This window comes from Chiloscyllium plagiosum, chromosome 3, assembly GCF_004010195.1.
Source record: "Chiloscyllium plagiosum isolate BGI_BamShark_2017 chromosome 3, ASM401019v2, whole genome shotgun sequence".
Lineage (NCBI taxonomy): Eukaryota > Metazoa > Chordata > Chondrichthyes > Orectolobiformes > Hemiscylliidae > Chiloscyllium > Chiloscyllium plagiosum.
In genome coordinates, this window is record NC_057712.1 from 102,109,258 (window position 1) to 102,133,517 (window position 24,260).

Consider the following 24,260-nt stretch of genomic DNA (forward strand, 5'->3'; position numbering starts at 1 on the left):
GTAGTATGTTCCTCCTCTTCTTCCCGACATCATTTGTGCCGACATGTACCACCACCTCTGGCTCTTCACCCTCATCCTTGAGGATTTCCTGCACTCTGTCCGCGATGTCTTTCACCCTGGCACCAGGAAGGCAACACACCATCCTTAAATCCCGTCTGCTGCCACAAAAACCCCAGTCAGTTCCTCTCCCTCTATTACCTCTATTACCACGGCTCTGTGCGATGTCCGACTCTTCCGCTCTGCCTCTGCGGCAACTTTTGATTGACAAACTTGGCGGCCTTGCGAACTGGCAGTGTCATCAGTCTCTGTTTCCAAAAGCTTCAACTTGTTCCTGACAGGTACTTCTCCCGGGGTCTCTTGCACCTGTCTCCTCTCTGCCTTCCTCATCGTCTGCTCTCTTCTGCTCTCTTCTGGCATGATTGGTGTAATAACCATGCTGAAGGTCTTGTCCAGAAAGATCTCGTTCTCTCGGATGAGCTTAAGATCTTTGAGTTCTTTCGTCAGCGCTGCAATATGCTCGGTCAATTGCTGAATGTGCACACATTTTCCACACATATACGAGCCAGACACACCAGAGTCGTTGACCTCCCACATCAAGCACGTAGCGCACTGAACCAGCTGGGCAGTCATGTCTTCCCCCTCTTCAACTGTGGTGTAATCACTCAACCTCCTTGTCAAAGATTCCTGAGCTGAAGCCTCACTCTTCGATCTAAACTTCCTTAGACCCTCTTTTTGTGGCCCGTCTGTGGACTCTTAATTAAGGTTAGAGGAGGAGGGAGGGAGGGAGACCCTACTTTGTAGGACCTGGGGTTTAGTTTGTGTGTAACATCTTTCATTTTGCTGATATCAGTGAACTGGATATCATACAGTTCAAGAATGTTGTTAGTATGAATAGAAACTGTGTATGTGATGGCAATCATGAGCAGATATGGAAACTGATATGTATGTCACATTTTCCAGATATACAATAGAATGCAGCATTCACTCTAGTGAGTTGGACCTTTCAAAGGCTCTCAGAGACTTCAATGCTGTTCCAATCTTGGAAAAGAAAATTGTTGATTTCCCTGGTATATTCAGTGTTACCCACTTCTACGCAGGTTACTGTTGCCCTTTTGTTATGAGTGTGCGACATTCAGCTGGTGGTATTGATTTTACAAGTTGAGTTTGATAATGAGTGATAAACATAAGCAAAGTGGTCAGATTTTACAAAAGCTTTACGTTGTTTGCAGGTAGCAGGATATTCTGTCCAGTGTGAATAAGCACCACCGTAGAAAGAGGTGCTTGGACAAATCACAACTCTGAGATTTCTGTTATCATTTTGCAAATTATTTCTTGGAATGTGAGCAATGAACAGAGTTCACAGGAGTTGAGTATGGATTATGCTAGTCACTCTTGGCAGCCTCAACTTCAGTAGCTTTGGACTCTGAAAGTGATAGAGATCTCGTTAACTCAAGCAGCTTTGAAAACTCTCCATCTTTCTCATGTGACTCTCCATACAGTTAACCAGAAGGATAACCTTCCATTGTTTGTGTTTTGATCTCCTGCTCAATGTGTTTAAAATCAGCTTTGCCACATCTGGCTGTTAGTTGTTACAAATGCAGGCAACATTGATCAATTTTCATGTTTGCATCCTGCTCAGTGCATTACATAAGTATTGTTTTCTTATTATAATTTTCTTTGGCATGAAATTATCTGTTAGTGCATTTGTGTCTGACTGTGTGTGGTTTTACTCAGGTATCAAAAATACCTGTTAATTCTTCACCTCCATACCGGAGAAGTGAGGTCGATTTTCTTTAGTCATCTGATTGAAAAACTGACCTTTACCCCTTTGAAACCACTTTTGTCAAATTAGGTAAACAAATGATGGCACGTGAAAACCTGGTAGATCAGGCAGAGACAATGTCACCTTGAACAGCAATGCTAAAGTTATGGCAGAAGTAAAGCAGAGCTCAATTGGAAGTTCAAGGCTAGTATGTGCTAAACTAGGACATTGACATGAGGAATTTTAAGAGGATTGGGAACACTTAGTGACCACTCCATTGACAATTCTGTGCCAATTTACTGCATATTAGCACCTACTATAATGAATGTGCTGTAAAATGTGGAAGAATTTACCCAAAACCTCAGGTCTGTGGATGTTTGGCTTTGACTTTGTGCTCAATCTATAGTTTGACAAGAAAAATGATCTAAAACAGTCCGAGCTCCTTTCCATAACAATTCTGTGTTAACAGGCTGTGTTTATTTTCTATGTTGAGTACACTAATTATTAATGAGGTCTGTGTGTAACTGTTTACATGGGTGATTAGAGATGAGAATTGAGCGTATAGGCTGCTCCTGAATGAAAGGCCTGTTGAAGTCATCAGCACCAGCCATTCATCAAGCTAAATGTGCTGAATCTGACTGCGAGCAGCGAAATGTCACTTCCAATATGCTTTTCTCATAGAATTCCAAAAGGCAGTTACACGTGATTTTATTTAGGTTATCTGACCGAATAGAGTCCAATAAGATCTGAAATGGTTCAGCGTTGCAGGTTTCCTGCATTTCCTTTTGTACCTGATTAGTTAGGATGACCAGATTGAAATAAAAGTCAAGGACCTATCCTTCATCTGGTTTGAGTGAGCCGAAATACCTCCGTGAATAGATTGGTAATAATTACATGTTAGACAAAAAGTATCTCACATCCCTTTTTCCCACCTTCCAAGCAACGTCTATCTCATTCCAAGAAATGGATATGTTAGAAAGTAATATCACCATTCTTTCTAGACTAATTGGATTGTGGATTCCTTAGACAGTGTCACTCATTTCACTCAGGCATGGTTGGAGGAAAAACAGGAGTGCTGGAAATGCTCAGTATCTAGGGAGTGAGAAACAGAGGCTAAAGTTTTAGGGCATTGACTTTTTGATTCTTGTGAAGCATTATAGACCTGAAGCATAGTGTTGAATTTTCGTGACCCCAACATTGGCCTTATATAAGGATCCTGAGATTGTTCATTTGCACAACCTATGGCTCGGCCTTGCAGGAGGCAGTTTCTGATTTGGCTGGCTTCATGTTTAACATCTATTCAGGAATAATTGGCCTACTAAGGCTGAGACCCAATCTAGAGGCCCACACAAAAACACCAGATCAGCAGACCCACTAGGAAATGGGGATGCTGCTAAGGCAGTCACATGAGGCTGACAGTTGATCAACAGGATGGCCTTTCATTTAATGCCTGGATAGAAGTAATCCGTTCAAAAGACCTGAAAGCCTGTGAGATAATCTCCCAAAAGATCCAGTTTTGCAGTCTGTCTGTGTGGTGTGGAGCCTTGAACTTTCAGGGCCACCCAGCCTGCTCTTGGGGGCTGCCTCAGTTGAACTGGAGCCCTTCATCAACATTAGTAAAATACCAGAGAAAACTGATCCATAATTGGGATATGAACTAGACTAATTGTCTGCCTGTTTCCAAGGAGAATACAGCCGGCCTGGTTCCCAGTGCATTTCTGAGAAAGATCTCTCAGAGTAGGGAATACCTCGGAGAACTGCCCCAAGCAGAGTCTGTTATTTTCCTAATTGTCCTCCTAAAACTCATCCACTCCAATCTGATCTCCATAAATCTGGAAAAATTCAGTGCATCAGCTCGGTTTCTGTCTTCAGATGCTGTGAGACCTGATAAGTATATCCAGCTTTGTGTTCCTTGCTTTTTCAGATTTCCCACATCCACAGTATCTTACTTCGGAGTTTCAAGGTGGTTGGCCTCCATTTATATATTGATCATGTCACAGGCAACTACAGGAAAACAGGCATTCAGGATACTTGCAGAGATATGCTGGAGCTGATATAACCAACCTCTGAAAACAGCAATTCTCTTCCTTTGGGCCAGGTACAACTCCAGCCTGTGGCGAGATTTCCCCCGATCCCCATTGAACTGAGTTTTGCTAGGGCTTCTGAATACCATCCTTGGCTAAATACTTTGATTCCTATTTTAATTAGCAGATGTGGACCTCGGGTTTCTGCAATGTTATGTTGGCTTTCTTATCACCATTCTACCTCAACACTGACATGGCCAACACAACAGATGATGGAACTTTAAGCACAAATTCCTTTCAGTGCAACGGAGTCTGAAATTTTAATGCTAAAACCAGCCCCTGAACACCTACTGTATTTCTGTGTACCTTCTCAGGGTGAATCAATCTAGTTGTGAATTTTGACAATGTATCTATTTGCAGATCTTTGAGAAAACTTCAGGAATTAAGATTTGGCTTTGGCTATTAAGGCACTCAAAGACTCATTTGAAAAGGTTTAAAAAAGTTTTAAGGAGTTGAATAAAGAAAAAAGAATTAAATATTATGTATATTTTAAAACATTATTTTGAGTCATTTAAGATTGGACTACTCCCAGATGGCAGGTGACCTTCTAGTTAAATGCTCATTTTTCTTGAAATGTTCATTTTCTATGATACTAGAGTCATAGAGTCATACAGCATAGAAATATACTTTTTGGTCCAACTCGTCCATGCTGACCAAGTTTCCCAAACTAAACTAATACCACTTGCCTGCGTTTTGCCAAATCCCTTTAAACCCTTCCCAGTCAAGTATCTGTCCAAACATCTTTTAAATGTTGTAACCACATTTGAACGAGGGTTTGTGTGAAAAGGTTGTTCCTCAGGTCCCTTTAACATGTTTCTTGTCTCACCTTAAAAATATGCTCCCTAGATTTAACTCCGAACTGTAGGGGAAAGATCTTGTTATTCATGCCCATCATGATTGTAAAAGCCTCTATAAGGTCACCCCCTCAACCTCCTCTGCTCCAGTGAAAAAGTCCCAGCCTATCCTGACAACTCAAACCTTCCAGTCCCGGCAACATCCTGGCAAATGTTTTCTGAACCCTCTCCAAATTAATATTATCCTCCCTATAGCTGGGTGACCAGAACTGTACAGAGCACTCCAAAACTGGCCTCACCAACATCCTGCACAACCTCAACATAACATCTCAATTCCCTTTGTCATGTTGCCATGCTTAAAATTGGCAAGAAATATTTTTTAGGCGACGTTTCAAGTTATGCTTAAATTTGACCAAATTGCATTGATTCATGATGGATGTACTCAAAGTGGAAACTTTATCTTTATACCAATAAGATCCCACTAAAACACTTCTTTTTAAATGACCACATTGGAGGTAGACTAAAGGTGGTGAACAGCAGTTAATGAGCTTTTCCTCAGCAATAGAGGAAGCAGCACAAATTACTGCCATAACTGTAAATGCATTAGCACCATTAACAAAACACCAATGCATGTCATTAAATTGCCATTCCTCCTGTTGGAAATGTGAAGGTTCAGCTTCTTTGCAATTGGGCCAAGTTCTGGACAAACTTGGATACCCAGCCTCAATGGAATGCCTTCCAGTCATTGTCTGCTATTCCAGGTCATAGAGTCATAGAGTCATAGAGATGTACAGCATGGAAACAGACCCTTCGGTCCAACCCTTCCATGTCGACCAGATATCCCAACCCAATCAAGACCCACCTGCCAGCACCTGGCCCATATCCCTCCAAATACTTCCTATTCATATACCCATCCAAATGTCTCTTAAATGTTGCAATTTTGCCAGCCTCCACCACTTCCTCAGGCAGCCCATTCCATACCTGTACCACCCTCTGTGTGAAAAAGTTGCCCCTTAGGTCTCTTTTATATCTTTCCCCTCTCATCCTAAACCTATGCCCTCCAGTTCTGGACTCCCCCATCCCAGGGAAAAAACTTTGCCTATTTACCCTATTCACGTCCCTCATAATTTTGTAAACTTCTATAAGGTCACCCCTCAGCCTTCCGACGCTCCAGGGAAAACAGCCCCAGCCTGTTCAGCCTCTCCCTATAGCTCAAATCCTCCAACCTTGGCAACATCCTTGTAAATCTTTTCTGAACCTCTTAGAACTATCTCACAATCATTTCACATCTGCCTTAATCAGGGAACAAGGAGTTATGTGGTAATATGTGATATACCAGTTGCTACTAAAATCGGAGACTTAAGGTGTTGAAGATGCTGTTTTGTGTTGGGAGAAGGGAATGAAGTGATTCCTAGCTAGAGGCTGGATTTCCCCAGTTTGAGCTTGGTGTACATGCCTGAAGCCCTGAACCAAAGCAGACAGGAACTTCATTTACAAATGCAACTATGCTCAGGGAGGAGCTTTTTGCCATTTTCTGGCCTCTGGAATGCTGCATTTTCTGCATGAAAAGTTGCCAGTATAAAGGCTTTGAAGTATAAGGATGTCTTAGAAGTTGAGAGATTTTTAAAGGAACCTTTTAATTTTTCCAGGTGGGCCTTATGCTTTCTGGCTTTTGCTGTCTTGTTTGCTGCCAAATACAACTGTCTAAGCAGGGTTTTGGGAAGAAATTTTGGATATTGTTCCAAGTAAAGTAAGCAGAATTTACAAGACAATTGAGCTGACGGCCTTGATGTTCTCCTTCCTCTGAAAAGAATGAATGGAGCAGGGGATGGAATTCTAGTGACACTCCGGTTGTGTCATCAAAACAGTGACTCTCAAGTTCCTGGGACAGGAGATAGCTCATGCCCTAGGAGTCCGTGATATGGGCCAGAGCCCTGTTTGGTTGTGGGGGGAGCAAAGTGGAATGAGGTCAAGCCTTTGAATAAACTGGGGTGAGGGAAGATGGGTTAAATATGGGGAGGGGGGTACAGGTGAAAAGGGGATCAATCCCGGGGGAGGAAGGTTCAGGACGATCAATAGGAGGAACAGAAAGCCAATACTGGTGGTTAACTCATGGAGTGAACAAAAGAGGGGATGTAGAGTGATCGATTTGGGGAGATAGGCATGCTGAATCCAAGAGGTTAGTGTAAAATGCATTCATCTCTTGGGTACTTCCTCACCTTTGAAGTACCTTTCTGAGGCTTGTGAAACCCAGTTGAAAACCGGTCAGGTTGGCAAAATTATCACATGGAGCCAGCCAATTTGCCCTCTTGGCTCTGGTTGCTCACTCACCCACCTTCCCATCCCACTTAAAGCTGGAGATAGGTAGGTTGGAGGTGGTTTGTGTCAAAATTCTGGATGTAAAAGTGCAAGCAACTCATCACCTGCCTCCCCTCTCCAGCAACCGGCCAGTCACTCACATTTCAGGCAAAATCCAAACCCCACCCAACAACCTGAAAAGTCAGCCATTTCCTTCAAGTTGCATTGAGGAAGGAAGCAGGCATTGGTGAATGTTGAGTTGTTTTAAGCCTTAATAAATTGAATCATAACAGAATCAATCTTTGGCTTTGATGGAATGTGACATCAGGTTAGTGTTAGCATACTTCAGACACGTGGATCTCTTCATGCAGTAACTACCAATAGTGTATTTCAGGCATACAAATTAGATTTTGAACCTGAATTATACTGCATTACTGAGTTGTGGAAGTCAACTGCATGTTTTTTTTTTTATTCACTTGTGGGATGTGGGTGTCCCTGGCTGGCCAGCATTTATTACCCGTCCCTAGTTGCCCTTGAAAAGATGGTGATGAGCTGTCTTCCTAAACCATTTCAGTCCACATGCTGTAGGTTGAGCCACAATGCCATTAAGGAGGGAATTCCAGAGTTTTGACACAGCAACAGTGAAAAAGCAGTGATATATTTTTAAATCAGGATGGTGAGTAGCTTGGAAGGGAGCTTGAAGGTGATGGTGTTCCCATATATCTGCTGCTCTTATTCTTCTAGATGTAAGCGCTGTCTAAGGATCTTTGGTGAATTTCCGAAGCGCATCTTGTAGATCGTACACACTGCTGCTACAAAGTGTCAGTGGTGGAGGGAGTGGACGTTTGTGAATGTGATGCCAATTGAGCATGCTGCTTTACCCTGGATAGCATCAAGCTGCTTGAGTGTTGTTGAAACTGTACCCATCCAGGCAAGTGGGGAGTATTCCATCACACTCCTGACTTGTGGTTTATAGACGCTGGGCAGGTTTTGAGGAGACAGGAGGAGAGTTATTCGCTGCACCATTCCTAGCTCTTGACCTGCTCTTGCAGCCACTGTTTTTATATAGCGAGTTCCATTCAGCTTCTGGTCAGTGGTAACATCCACAATCTTGATAATGGGGGCTTCATTGATGGTAACACCATTGAATATCAAAGGACAGTGATTATGTTGTCTCTTTTTGGGGATGGTTGTTGCCTGGCATTTGTGTGGCGCTATTGTTACTTGCCACTTGTCAGCCCAAGTCCAGTTTTTGTCCAGATCTTGTTGCATTTGAACATGGCTGCTTCAGTCATCTGCAGTATCAGGAATGATGCTGAACATTGTGCAATCATCGGAGAATATTACGTTATGATGGACAGAAGATCATTGATGAAGCAGCTGAAGATGGTTGGGCCTAGGACACTACCCTGAAGAACTCTTGTAGAGATGTCCTGGAGCTGAGATGACTGCCCTCCAACAATCACCACCATCCTCCTATATGCCAGGTCTGACTCCAGACCATTTTGCCCACTGATACTCATTGATTCCAGTTTTTTGCCAGGGCTGCTTGATGCCATGCTCAGTCGAAAGTGGCCTTGATGACAATGGCTATCACTCTCACCACTTCTCTGGAATTCAGCTCTTTTGTCCATGATTGATCCAAGTTTGCAATGAGGTCAGAAGCTGAGTGGTCCTGTTGGGACCCAAACTGGGCTTCACTGAGTTGGCACTGAGCTGAGTTTCTCTAACACTTTGTTTTTATTTAATAAAAATCATCATATCAATTTCCCAGCCTAAACTGAACATCGACTGGACTGAATCATCAATCCCCGTGCTTCATTCTCATCAAAGATCAACTGTCACCACTTTAACGCAGATAAAAATTAAATTTTCAACGAAGTGTGCGGTTATGCAATCACACTTGCTCCATATTAGGTAACAAACTATTGGAACTAATAAAAAATAACCATAAAGCAATAAAGCAAAATCAAAATACTGTGGTTGCTGGAAGAAAAAAGTAATAATGTTCAGGATATATTCATTGAGTTTGAAAATGCCATTAGCGTAGCTGCAGATTCTCTGCAGTTGTACACAGTGGGTGATAACTGGTCATGTACTTTATATCCAGTGATTGCAAGTTAAAAGAGAGGGGAATCATAAAGTGGCTTGTTGACTCTTTATGATCTTCTTTATGAAATTGTGCAAAGTCATGATCTAGCTTTGTTGGTTACAAGTGCTAAGTCTAAAACATTTGGAAAAACTGTATACCGAAACAACTCAAGGTTCAGGACAAATAGCTGCTAAGTGTCCCACTAAGTATGTGAATGATAAGGCAAGGCAGGAATTCACTGCAATTGTGTGTGAACTTTAGGTTTTACTCACATCTGGTTTCCCATCAGCCATATTTAGCTCCTCAGAATAAAGAAAGTCCTGTGATGATTGCTCAGCACAGCACTTTTGAGCTCTGTGCAAATCTCAGAGCTCTGTACCGCTCTGTTCGAGTTCCCCTCTTTTGTTTATTTGTCTTTTTCTCTTTCAGTTCAGGAAGTTTTTTGGTGAGTGGTGGGGGGATTCAGATGAAATTCTGTTTATGTTCTTTGGTGCCTTTGGTGAGTTGAACTGCTTGTTGCTGCTAGTCAGGAAAAGGAAGAGACAAAGTATTGAAAAAATAGGGTCAGAGATAAAACAAACAGTGTGTACCTTGGAAATACAGACTGTCACACTGATGTGTCAACGTTTCTTTTCTATACGTTGCAAACAAATATCTGTCAGCACTCAAGCAGTAATGAATTCTGTCTGGTATTAATATCTACAGTGGTAATGCCACATGACAAATGAAAATACACATTAATGCATCATTTGTAATGGATGGAGAGGAGGAAATGGGATTCTTTGTACAATGCTCTTCGTCGCTGCTGTCCACCTAATTAAAAAAAGGCACGATTTGTTCTTTATAGGTTTTTCTATAGGTTTGGAATGTCGTGGACAAGTCGTTCACTAAGCCCTGTTGCAGTCTTGCCATTCTGTTTACCCTGTCTGTTCTTGCACACATTTTCAAACTCATTTTCAGACACATGAATGAAAAAATCAAGATGTGATGAAGAATGTCATGTCATTCATGTCAGTTCATCCTCTGTTTAAATGCACAATCATTTTGGCAATGTTATGAAGAAATTCCAGTTTATATTGACTGCTATTGCGGCTAAGTGTAAAATGAAGATAGACATATTGAAAGGACAAGTTGAATATCAGGGAAAAAAAACTGAAACAAGTTCATGATCACTGGCAGGGAATTAGAGAACAACCTCATCTAAGGTTGTTCTCTAATTTTGAGGTCATCTGCTTTTTGACTGAACAGAGCAATCATCTTTCAGACTAAAAAAAAAGCCACTAGTTAATAAGCCTGCATTATTTTCACATGATTCTGAAATAAATGTAAGAATGGTATATTTTTCTGTCCCAATATGAAGGCTCATCCATCAGGCATAAATTGGAAGGCTTGCTCAGAGTCTTGTCTGGAGTAAGTTAGATTTTCTTTAGCATTTTAAGACTGTGATTGGATTGATCACCTGTTGTTCTTGGGTGGAAAGTTGTGGATTTAACGCCCAGGATTGAGCACAATGGAATGCTACATCGTTGGTGAGTTTGTCACAAGACCTGACTTGCTTGCTCAAGTATGCTAAAAGAATTCATGAAAATGTTTCCCATGGTGGTAGTTGTGTGGAATGAGGGATGGGGTAATAGATAAGTGGGATCATACTCTGCCATTTGATCATCTGTAGTTCAAACCAATCTAATTTCAATCAGGGATGTATTGAAGGAGAAAACCTGTAAATTTGAAGAATTTCTTGGTGCTCAGAAAATCTCCTTGGATAAATTGCCATTGGAGCCAGAATGAGCAATTAGTTATTGCATCAGTTGATATTTTAGTCAACAATAATTCAACGAACCAGGGTGGCTGTGAATTGAGGGCCCATTTCATAAAATAACTTTCATGGTGTCAGAAGACTGGAGAAATGTTAGTCTTGGGGATTGTCTAGTTTAAACCCAGCTATAATGGTAGAAATCTTTGTTGGCTGTTGATGGCTGTTGAAAAAGATGGATGACTTTGAAGTAATTGAGACTTTTACGGAATTATTCTGTTGTGAAGTGAAAATGATGGGAATTTCTTTGAGGTGACAACACCTGAAGGATAAAATGTCTTCCTGTTTCTTCAGACATGCTCATTCTCAGCAAACAGTGACATTTAAGATGATGTTCAGATATCCTTATTAATTTATCTTGCACACATCTTTCAAGCCACATTTCAGTGCATGATGTGACTTTTCCAATCAGCTGGGATCATGATAAATTGGGGCTCGTCTGGGATTTGAATTAATTGGATTCAAGAGGGATTAGTGTCTCTTTTTTTAAGGAGTTTTTGAATGGAATTTGAAGATAGCTGTGAATGTTAATCAGAGTTTCCTGGAATTGGAAGATATAGCAGTGGATTATTTTAAATATTTTGACAATAGCTAAGCTGAGAAAATTTGTAGATTCTTTGAAGGTACAGTAGAAGCAGAAGTCGGATCTCAGAACGAGGAGATGTTTCAAGTAATTATCAGCCACGATCCTATTGAATGATAGAGCAGGCTGGAGGGGCTGAATAGCCTCTTTCTGCTCCTATGATCTGACTATCTAACATTTAGAATCAGATGGAAAGAAACCTCAAATTGAAATGTCACAACTGCAATTATTTAAGAAACAGTTAGAAATGAAAAGAAACTGGTCTAAGAGAGAAAAACAGTGAAAAGAGTTGAGTTAGCAGGAAGAAGGATATAAATAAAAAGCAAGGTAAGAGAAAACTACAGGAAGATGCAATCTTTAAAAAAAACTTGAACTCCACAGAGATAAATAAATTATACAATACAATTTGGCCAAAGAAAAACTTAGAATATAGAAGGAAGAACATGGTAATAGCTTTGAAAATTATTCTGATGCCAATGATTTGATTTAACAAGAATCTATGTTGAGTACTCACATTTACTGAGGATGGAGGGGAAAGGTATATTAACTCTTATGTGAAGGTAGCTGGAAAGCTGAAGTGGCCAAAAGTTGTTTGGATATTGCAGAGTGTTTTGACAGGTGCAGCTATGACTGTGTACACTAATTCATCAGGAGAACATTCTACAGGTTATTAAACTGTCAAAAAGGCAAAACTCAGTGCTTATGATCTTGTCCATGAATCTTATCAATTGAAATGTAGGCCTTTAAGAAAGAAATCAAACATTTGTAGGATTTGGAAAGAAGAAAAATGTTGTGGGACCAGTCTTCACAAAAGCTTGAGGAAACTTTTGACAATGCAAAGGAAATTCTGATTTTGGAATAGTTCAGATATAGCATGCTTGCAAATTTAAAATCATTAAGATGGGCATTAAGTGTTAAAAATTAAAGAAGCAAAATTTCTGGCCAATACTCATGATTTCTCACACATAATTACAGATAGGGAAATCCACAAAGAAATTGGAGGAATACAACATTTGTGGATGGAAGAGGGACTAGTTTTAGAGAACAGACAGAAGAATGCCAAGTAATAAAGAAAAACATGTGTCCCGATAAACACAGCCAGTTGATTTGGCCTTTTCAGTGTCATTCTTGTGTAGCCCACTCTATTTTCGAACTCACTGCTGGGCTGCAGCACTGAACACATCATTGATAAAGGAAATGACCTGGTGTGATTTTGTACAGCTCGTATTGTCACTGTCCTGTTGCCTTTCTGGCTGTTTTGGAAAGGTTTAGCACAAGTCTTCAGTGTTCTAGCTGGAATGCTGTCTGTGTTTGCAGTCTCCAGTGTCTTAAACTGTTTCTTGATATCATGTCAAATGATTCGAATTGACTGAACACTGATTTTGTGATGCTACAGACCTCCGGAGAATGGCAAGATGGATCATCAACTCGGCACTTAGAGTCATAAAGTCATAGGGATTTACAGCATGGAAATAGACCCTTTGGTCAAACTTGTCCATGCTGACCAGATATCCCAACCCAATCTAGTCCCACCTGCCAGCACCCGGCCCATATCCCTCCAAACCCTTCTTATTCATATACCCATCCAGATGCATTTTAAATGTTGCAATTGTACCAGCCTCCACCACGTCCTCTGGCAGCTCATTCCATACATGTGCCACCCTCTGCATGAAAAGGGTGCCCCTTCGGTCCCTTTTATATAATTCCCCTCTCACTCTGAACCTGTGCCCGCTAGTTCTGGACTTGCCCACCCTTTTGCTGTGAAAACTTCAGCTTTATCTTTTGCACTGATGTGCTGGGCTCTTCCATCATTGACCGTGGGGATATTTGTTGACCCTTCTTCTCTGAATTCTTTAATTGTCCAACACTGTTCATGACTGGATATGGCAGGGCTGCAAAACTTAGATCTGATCCATTTATAGAGGGAACGCTTTGCGCTGAGTATCACTTGCTGCTTATGATGTTTGGCATGCAAGTAGTCCTGTTTGGTGGCTTCACAAGGTTGACACCTCATTTTCAGTTATGCCTGGTGCTGATCCTGGCAGACTCTACTGTACTCTCCATTGAACCAGGGTTGATCCCCTGTGTTGATGGTGATGGTTGAGTGGGGGATACGCCAGGCCATGAGGTTACAGATTGTGCAGAAGTAAAATTCTGCTGTTGATGGCTCACAGTGCCTCATGAATGTCCAGTCTTGAGTTGCTAGATCTGTTCAAAGTCTGCCCCATTTAGCACGATGGAAGCGCCACTCAACACGATGGAGGTTATTCTCAACGTGAAGGTGGAGCTTTGTCTCCACAAGGTGGTTACTCCAACGATACTGTCATGGACAGTTGCATCTGCAGCTGGCAAATTGGTAAGGATGAGGTTAAGTATGTTTTTCCCTCTTGTTGGATCTCTCACCACCTGCCACAGAGTCAGTCCAGCAGTTGTGTCCTTTAGGACCCAACCAGCTTGATCGGTAGTGCTATTACCAAGCCACTCTTGATGGTGGACCTTGAAATGCCCCACCCAGAGTACATTTTGTGCCCTTGCCACCCTCAATGCTTCCTCCACGTCTTGTTTAACATGGAGGAAGACCGATTCATCAGTCGAGGGAGAATGGTACGTAGTTACCAGCAGGTAGTTTCCTTGCCCATGTTTAACCTGAAGCCAATGTTGAGGATTCCGAGCACAACTCGTTCCCAAATTGATACCATTGTGCTGTCATCTCTGCTGAGTTTGCCCTGCCGGTGGGACTGGACCAATCCAGGGATGGCAGTAGGACATTGCCTGTAAGGTAGGGTTGCGTGAGTATGGCTATGTCAGGATGTGGCTTGACTAGTTTGTGAGACAGTTCTCCCAATTTTGACACTGGTCCTCAAATATCAGGAAGGAAAGCTTTGCAAGGTCAACAGGGCTGTTTCTGCCCTTGTCTTTTCCAGTGCCTAGGTCAATGCCAGCTGGTCCTTCCAGTTTCATGTCAGTTTTGAGATTTTCTGGTGTTTGTTACAACTGAGTGGCTTGCTAGGCCATTTCAGAGGGCAGTTGAAATTCAACTACATTACTATGGGTCTGAAGTCTCATGTAAGCCAGACCAGGTGAGAATGGCAGATTTTCTTCCTTAAAGAGATTTGTGAACCAGATGTGTTTTTCTGACAACCAACAGTGGTCATCGTTAGACCCTTAATTCCAGATTTTGTTTTTATTGAGTTCAAATTCCATCATTTTCTGCAGTAGGACTCATACTTGGGTACCCAGAATATGGGTCTTTGAATTAATAATCTTGCAATATTACACTGCAGCCATTGCAAGGCAAGCCTTTTCTTCCTAAGCAGACTGCAAGTGGGTCAGAGAGTTACTCCAATGGTCATAAGTGGTTGGCAAATGTCAAATGCCAATGTCTGTGGGTAAGGGGCATGTGTTGCTGATACCCATACATCGTGCTCTTAGATGCTGTTTTGTGTTCAGCAATATAGAGGCTCCTTGCTGCCAGTTATGAGCTGAAGTTGGAGGTACCCTGATATAACTCCAGTATCCCATCACCTAATCACCCTTTATTTATAATTGGAGAGTCCTTGACACTGATCCAGCTCCCTCAGAGCCAACTTTCTGAGCAAACAGAACCTCTGACAGTCCTGTTCTTAACTGTAAGCCAGGGTTCCCTGATAGGACCAGATTAACAGCCCCAATCAAGGAACTCATATTAAATGAGGTCCATCTGGCTGACCCCGTTACAATCACTACATGCCTGCTCTGCCTTCCATTGAAAATTCTTGCTGTCTTGCTTGTTTGGTGCATTTAGTAAACTAAATGAAGTGAATTGCAGCATGAATAAGGTATTGAACAAATTCTAATCCCCCCCTGAATTGACAACTCGCTGCAGCCACATGAGAGACCCACTTCGCACACTCAGCAAATGTATGAAAGATGGAAGAAGTTGCTCCTGATATTGAGATGGTCTTCACTGAACCTCAATTCTCCCACTAAATCTACACCTAGCCCACATTACTCAGGCTCCTACAAGATTCTGCCCTGTGAGTTCCTTCAGGAGTTAGGTGCTGTAATATATGCAGGGGTAGCCTCCTTTTGGTTTAACAAGGAGTTTATGATGCAGTAAACATGCTACAGTTTATTGAATCCCCACATCTATATTTTTAGATTATAAGAATAGATTTTGCACAATTTCAAAGACTGTCGTGAGGGCCTAGCCTATATCTGTCTCCCACAATATCCAACATTACTCTCTCCCCAAGTCTTCATGACATGATCACAGTGGTGGTGTTTGTTGTATTCCATGAATTATTCACACTTTCAGACCCATATCCAAAAATGATAATTCAACTTCTCCACCTGGTCTCCATGTTAGGCAGTATTGTCAATGTTTGAATTTATTAAATGGCTTATTAAGACCTTTCTCCTGCATCAATAAGAATTCTCCAGTATGGAAATGGGCCCCAAATAGAGATTGAAATGTGACCTGTGAATCAAGTTGGTGGGTGAGTGTGCATTCTTCTGATGGAGGGGAAGTGATTGATGAAAGTAGATGGCTGGACCTAGGACTCTACTCTGAAGAACGCTTCCAGTGATGATATGTGACTGAAATGATTGGCACTTAAAAATCACAACCAATTTTTTTTTTTTGCTGAGTATCAATCTAAAGCTTCTGAATAAAACATTTGTTCCCAAGTATGTTTACTAATAGAGGTGGTCCTCTTGGAATAGAATGTGACTGGGAGTATAAGCAGTAGCCATGTAGAGCAGGCTGAGTTGTAGAGCTGGTTGAGAGAATAGGAGAAATGGTTGACTTTCTCTTAGCAGGAGATCATATCTGCCTAGGAATTCAGGAGCAAGACTCCTACTTGGACCTCAGTGAGGAGGGAGCTGGTGAGATGCTGCTACTTCAATAATGAGATTCTCACTAAAATCTGTGAACCACTGCAACCCTTCTAACAATCTCAGAACTTGGCAGCATTGCCAACGGCTGTGAAGGTTACAACGGCGATGAACTATTATGCAGCTGGCTCCATCCAGATTGAAACTGGAAATGGTATAACACCTTCCCTGCTTCAGATGAGAGGTCATTCAGGCCATCCAATCCAGCGCTGACTCCATTTCATTGTCTCTTGTCAGAAGAAAAGAAGACAGACCTGAATTCACTCAGAATACAGACTTCCCCATGGTGCAGAGTGCTTTGACTGCAGTCATTGTAGGGGCTGTTTACCAACACTGCCCAAAACTCAAACTAAAATGGATTGTTTCCTCAGTGTGTGACTGTAAGCAGTGTAAGGCTGGCCATTATGTATCCTGTCATTAACACTTCAAAAGTACTTTATAGGCTGCAAAACATTTGAGACATCCTGAGGTCATGAAAGTGCTTTAAAAATGTGAATTTTTCTTCCTGATTCTTTTTTGTGATGCATGTTAATTCCTGACATATTGGTAGCAGTGATGATGATTTTGTTCTGTAGCAGTCTGCATTTCAATTCTCGGGGCAAACCATATGGTAATTATTGAATGACATGGTATCCATTTTTATGACCAGCCCAGACTGTGTTTCTAGATGGATACCTCAAACCATTAACCTCCTGGGTGCGGAGAAGGGGCAGGTGTTTTGGGGGGGGGGGGGGGGGGCGCGGAAATGAACTGGCTTCCCTTGTTTATTCCCCCACTTCCTTAGTTGGTCACAATGAGGTAAATTTTAAAAAGATTCCTTCCCTTGTGGATACCTTTTGCTCAGACCCAAATGAACTTCTGCTTTAAAAGGAGCCAATTTAATCACACTTATTTGAATTAACAATAAGAATATTATGACTACTAAACACAAGAATAATTAATATCACAATATGCAACATACTAATAAGAAATAAGAGGTGAACCCAAAATGACAAAAGTTTAAAAAAAAATACAGATCATCTCTGAGTTTTTTTGTGAAAAGTGGATCCTTAAATGTTATGGACATAGTAATGGACAATACTGGTCACATTGCTGTTGCTATTTAAATAGTTGATTTTGAAGTGCTTGGTTTTGAGGGTTTATTGAAACATACACTCAGAATGGAGAGAGATTTCCATTCTTTACCTGCAATGCAGGGATGTTTAAATGCCTCTTCTCAGAACTGTAACCCTCACAGCAATCAGGCTGCTAACACATAGACCAATTTACCTTTAAACCTTGGCCTCGTGTATTCACAAAACGGGGAAACCGTAAAATATGTCTCTTGCCCACACTGCTGTCTTTTCTTATTATCATATTCACTGTTTGAGATAGGCCCAAGCCTTTGAAAGCTCAGTTTGTAGTGTGTTTTCTCCCTTTGTATCTTTTTTGAACCTAGTCAGGTGTGACAATCCAGAGTCTTTCTCTGAATTTACACCTGGCGTCATATTTTGGCTGTTTGTTCTTTTTAAAGAAAGGCACATGTTGTAGTTAAAGTTTGATATGTCCATTGATAATTCAAGGTTATGATCTATCAGGACATTTTTCCCACATGATGAATGACATGAGGTTCATTCTTCTATCATTACAAAATAAAGCATTTTTTTTCAAAGCAGGCATACTCACACATGCAGATGATGGAAATGTGTTGCTGGAAAAGCGCAGCAGGTCAGGCAGCATCTAGGGAACAGGAGAATCGACGTTTCGGGCATTAGCCCTTCTTCACACATGCACTCATTCCTTGAGACTTTGCCAATCATATCTCTTCAATTCTAACTGGGCCTCTTTAGGTTCTGGACAGGACATTTGCAATTGCATTTGATTTCTTGGCAGTATTGATGATACTTAAGTGGTATCATTGATAAAACCATTCAATGGAATAATCTTGCGTTCTGAGTTTTAAACCTTTTCACAAAACTTAACAGGTTATGGTCAGTATAGACTATGGTCTCTCACTGCCCACTTCGGACATGTATCTTATTATGCCTGAGAACCAGTAATAACTGGGTTTCCTTCTTCACTGCAGAGTACCAATTCTGATGTTTTTTAGTTCTTTGGGCAGTGTTTTGTCTTCCTGGAGAAAGGAAACCCCTGGCCAGTTGTCACTTGGCTCAATGGCTTTTTAAAATGCTTGGTTAACGCCAAAAAAAACTGCAGATGCTGGAATCCAAAGAAGACAGGCAGGAGGCTGGAAGAACACAGCTAGCCAGGCACCATCAGGAGGTGGAGAAGTCGACATTTTGGGTGTAACCCTTCTTCGGGACTGGGGGTGGGTGTAGGGGGTGCTGCAGGGTGTTGAAATGGGGATAGGTGAAAACAAGTAGAGGGTACGACCTGGTTGGTCAATGGGAGGAATGAATCCGAATGAATGGAGTCAGGGGATGAGAAGGGAGGCTGGAATTGGAAAACTCAATGTTGAGTCCTCCGGGCTATAGGCTGCCCAGATTGAAGATGAAGTGTTGTTCCTCCAATTTATGGTGTGGTTCATTGTGGCAATGGAGGAGGCCAACCTTATCTTCCACCTGGGCAGCCTACTGCCCAGAGGACTCAACACTGAGCTGTCCAAGTTCAAATAACCTCCCTCTCCATCCCCGACTCCCTTCCCAGCTCGTCCCCTTCCCTTTCATTCCTCCCTGCCACTTACTGGATTCATTTCTCCCATTGACCAACTAGGTTATACCGTCTACCTGTCTTCACCTATCCCCACTTCACCACGCTACCCCTGCCTCCCCCTTTATCAGCAGCTCTCCTGACACCCACCCCCAGTCCTGAAGGAGGGTTTCACCTGAAATGTTGACTTCTGCACATCCTGCTGCTGCCTGGCTTGCTGTGTTCTTCCAGCCTCTTGCCTGTCTACTACGGTTTAAGTTTGGAGCTATTAGTACTGGCACATTTTAAAAAATTGCTTTCAGGTTTTAAAAAGCAGTTTGTAATTTTTCAGTTGACACTACCTTTTTAATAGATCTGTCAGTCGTGCGGCTACTGTTCTGAAATTTGAGACGACCTTTCCATAGAACATGCACATTCCCATGACAAATGGGAGAATTGTGCTACTGCTTCCATCTTTGTAACCCTAACCAGTCCTCATCATTGACCCATTGGTCACTTGGGCTTTAGCTAATCATTCTTAGCAAGATTCTTCAAGATCTTCTGACTTCCTTGTGGATCTGTGGCCATTAAAGATGCTGGCTGATGCTTTTCTGTTTACACTGATATCTCCAGCTATCGGAACTTCATGGGTTAGCCATAATACATCCCAGTGGTACCTGGCCAGTGTCACTATCTAGTGGATCACTGTCCACTCATTTTCAGTGAAGGCCTTTCGTTTCCTCATCAGCACCTCTTTGTAGCTATAGTGATACTCAGAGGCTGTTTCTGCCTCAATCTCAGTGTGAGTAGTCTGAGCTAGTGTTTTGGAAGTGGGCCTTCCTTGGGTGCTACACAAGGAAGCTCAATTTATTACAGACTCCCAAAAAAAAGTTTTGGAAAACCAGCCTGTAGGGTCTTCCATTTGCAGTGCCATTTCAGCACCAAGTCATTGAGCTTGTTTGGCTATGGACCGTGTACCCACACAGTTAGAGAAATGCCAGGTGCTTTATCCCATAGTGGTTCGATGTCCCTGAACTGAATGGGCTTCTCAGAGACCACTAGGGAATCTATTGCCTTTGATCCTATCAGATCAAAGCAGAAGAGCATGTTGATTCCAACCACAGGCAAACTGGGGATGACTCCCACATTCACTGGTCCTGATATAGGGTGCAAATACAAAATATACATGCATCCCCCCTCAATCCCTTTTGTCAGCACCATTGCACTTATTGTAATAGCTATTGGGAAGAAGATGCCTTTTCTCAGCAGTAGAGTTAGCCTTTGTATCCCTAAAGATCACTGCAGGCTTAGAACATAGAACATAGAACATAGAAGAATACAGCGCAGTACAGGCCCTTTGGCCCTCGATGTTGCGCCAATCCAAGCCCACCTAACCTATACTAACCCACTATCCTCCATATACCTATCCAATGCCCGCTTAAATGCCCATAAAGAGGGAGAGTCCACCACTGCTAATGGCAGGGCATTCCATGAACTTACGACTCGCTGAGTGAAGAACCAACCCATAACTTCAGTCCTTTATCTACCCCCCCTTAATTTAAAGCTATGCCCCCTTGTAATACCCGACTCCATACGCGGGAAAAGGTTCACACTGTCAACCCTATCTAACCCCCTAATCATCTTGTACACCTCAATCAAGTCACCCCTAAACCTTCTTTTCTCTAATGAAAACAGCCCCAAGTGTCTCAGTCTTTCCTCATACGATCTTCCTTCCATACCAGGCAACATCCTGGTAAACCTCCTCTGCACCCGTTCCAGTGCCTCCACATCCTTCCTATAATATGGCGACCAAAACTGCACACAATATTCCAGATGCGGCCGCACCAGAGTCTTATACAACTGCATCATGACCTCAGGACTCCGGAACTCAATTCCTCTACCAATAAAAGCCAATAAAATGAAATTCTATGAGCTGAAAAAGAAACTCTTGATATTTACTGACATTTTTAATAATATAATACACAATTATTTAAATTAAAGCTGTCCAGAAAAGTAATCAATGCTAATCAAGCATAATTTCCCATTGAAGCCGAACAAATTCATTCACAGCCATTCGCAGTTCTTTTGGGAGCCAGTAGAGTCATAATGGGTCAAATAGCTTCTTTCTGTACTGTAAAATTTGATATTTCTATGTTTCTGATCACTATGTCACAAGAACCCTCCTTTCCAGGATAAAACAGGCTGGTTGATTGGCACCACATCCACCAGCATTCACCCCCTCCACTACAAAAGCTAAGTAGCAGCAGTGTGTACCATCTATAAATACATTGCAAAAATTCACCAAGACTCCTTAGTCGCCATCTTCTAAATCCGCAGCCGTTCCTGTCTAGAAGGACCAGTGCATGCGAGTACCATCATCTGCAAGTTTCCCTTCAAGACATTCACCATCCTGGCTTGGAAATATAATGTTGTTCCTTTAGTGTCACTGGTTAAAAATCCTGGAGCTCCCTCCACATCATATTGTGGGTCTACTTTCCCTAATGAATCACAATGGTTCAAGGAAGCTCACCACCATCTTCTCCAGGACAACTTTGAATAGGCAATAAACGCTGTTGCAGACAATGAAGAAAACAAAGTGGCACAAAATCCAACATGTTTGTGCTATTTTCAAATGTAATGACTCTGTAACCTTGTACTTGCCTAATAATAAGTGCAGAGATAGGTTTAGGAACTTATAACCATATGGCTAACAATGTTGCTCTTCAATCATTTACTTTTTTTTTCTTGCACAGACTGTGTTCACTTCCCTCACACCTCAGGCATGCAGCTATTTGCAATAAGATCATTTTAAGTGAGTTGGCACACATTGCTTGAGCTGGTAGCCTGTTCCGTATGTTAACAAGCCTCATGCGTAAAGAAACTACTCCTTTTAAGTACTTAGCTGTAAGCATCTTTGGTTTTTACTGTGAAGAAGCATATGCCAATTTACATTTACACAGCCTGCAGAGAACATTTAGTTCAAGTCAGGATACTTAAAACAGGATTCAAACTTTTAAAATTTGTGAATACTTGAATTAATTAACATACCTTCTATAGGAAGGATGTTATCAAACTTGAGAGGGTGCAGAAAAGGTTTACAAGGATGTTGCTAGTACTGGAGGGTTTGAGCTATAGGGAGAGGTTGAATAGGCTGGGGCTTTTTTCCGCTGGAACATTAAAGACTGAGGAGTGACCTTATCAAAGTTTATAAAATCATGAGGGGCATGCATTTGATGAATAGCAAAGATCTTTTTCCTCGGGTAGGAGAGTCCAAAATTAGAAGGCATAGGTCTAAGGTGAGAGTGGAAAGATTTTAAAAGGACCTGAGGTGTAACTTTTTCATCCAGAGGACAGTGCCTGTATGGAAGGAACTGCCAGAGGAATTAGTGAAGGCTGGTACAATTACCACATTTAAAAGGCATCTGGACATGTACATGAATAGGAAGGATCTAGAGGGATACCAGCCAAATGGTGGCAAATGGGACTAGGTCAGATTTGAACGTCTGGTCTACATGGATGAGTTGGACCAAAAGGTCTCTTTCTGTGTTGTATGATTTCATGATCCACCTGAATGGGTAGGTTTACATTCACAATTTGAGTTGCAGACTGAGATATCCCGTTCTGAAGATCTAAAGGATTGGCTCAAGCATCCCTGGCATTTTGGTGTGAACTTGCTTGTTTGACCTGGTCATTTCAGGGGCAGCAGGTGCTACTTTAAGATACAATTCAGAGCCATTTATTCCAGTTTAGTTTGAATGAATGTAAAGTTAAAATGAGATTATGCTGGTGGCAACAAGTGATGTGGGTATGGATCTGTATCAAGGTTTCCTCTTGGGTAGCTCTTGACACTTGAAGGACTTTCTTCATGTTCCTCAGCTTCCCAACCCCCACCATAAAATCATGATAGTGTGGGGAATAGGTGCTGCATCTGTCATTTATCCATCCCACAAACTGATATTTCAAACTTATTTTTATATCTACAAAGCACCAGTTGCATCCACCTAGCACAAAAATGCAAAAACACATGTACTTTCCACCTGGGACTATGTTAAGGCATCTTGTGAGAAATTAGTTGAATTCAGGTTTACTCTCTCCAACAAAATAATTCCTGAAGAGTCACCAGATTCAAAATATTAGTTCTATTGTTTCTCCACAGGTGCTGCCAGATCTGTTGAGTTTCTCCAACTATTTGTGCTTTTGTTTGTTTCAGATCTGCAGAATCCAGAAATCTTTGTTTTATGTTAACGTCATTTCTGTCACTCACTTATACAAATGAATATGGGTTGTCACATTCTGGTGCCATGGATGATTTAGTAAAGCCTAGATTATTAATTTCTCATTGAGATATTATCTTGGAGACATTTATAAAATAGAAGAATTGATTTTTTGTTGGGAAATAGAAAATGAGGTTGATATTGGATGCAGATATGTTAATGCATTTGTCTGAAATGCCTACTTCTGCCATGTGGATAAAGACATCAGCAGTAGATAAAGAGTGAAATATTTCAAAATCAATGGTTGGAGTGCATTAATTATGAATGTGTTAATATATTGACAACTATATATGTTGAAACTTTCTGCCTAGCATATGTCTGGCACACTTAAGACATCTTTTTTAAGTAGATGTCAATTTAGAGAGAAATTGAATCTCAGTTTAATTGACTTCAGGCTGCTCATAACATCTAATCTGACCTCAGGGAGTGTCTATTTACAACAAGTGTATGGTAGTGAAATGATTATACCACAGAACTACGAAACCAAAAGCCTGGACTAATTTAACTAAAGTGTATACCCCACTAAAAGAATTTGAGTACAGTTTAGAAACAATCAGGAAATGAATAGCTGGCATCAGTAAAAGTGACTATGGTTTATCATAATCACCAATCACTATATAATGGGCATTAAATAATGGCTAGACTACAGCTTATTAAACTTAGTGAACTCAGCAATGCAGTATTCTCCTCTCTACTGGCTTGTAACAAGATTACAAACAGGTCAATGTAATTATATCCTGACATTGTCAGACCCTTCAGCTAATATCCAGAGCACCTCAATTACTATCCTTTGATATCCTTGGACTTCACCAGTTTCTTCATCCCCCCTCCCCCCACCTTGTCTCAGCCGGATCCTTCCAGCCCGGCACCGCCTTCCTGACCTGCAGTCTTCTTCTTGACCTCTCCGCCTCCACCCTACTCCGACCTATCACCCTCACCTTGACCTCTTTCCACCTATCACATTTCCAACTCCCCTCCTCCAAGTCCCTCCTCCCTACCTTTTATCTTCTCCTGCTGAACACTCTCTGCTCATTCCTGAAGAAGAGCCTGTGCCCGA

At 41.6% G+C, this 24,260-nt stretch overlaps 1 long non-coding RNA gene across 1 annotated transcript in view; it reads left to right on the forward strand.

Annotated features, from left to right (window-relative positions):
* The window catches only part of LOC122548670, a 100,494-nt gene that overhangs the window by 29,440 nt on the left and 46,794 nt on the right, over window positions 1-24,260 (forward strand). The window lies entirely within an intron of this gene.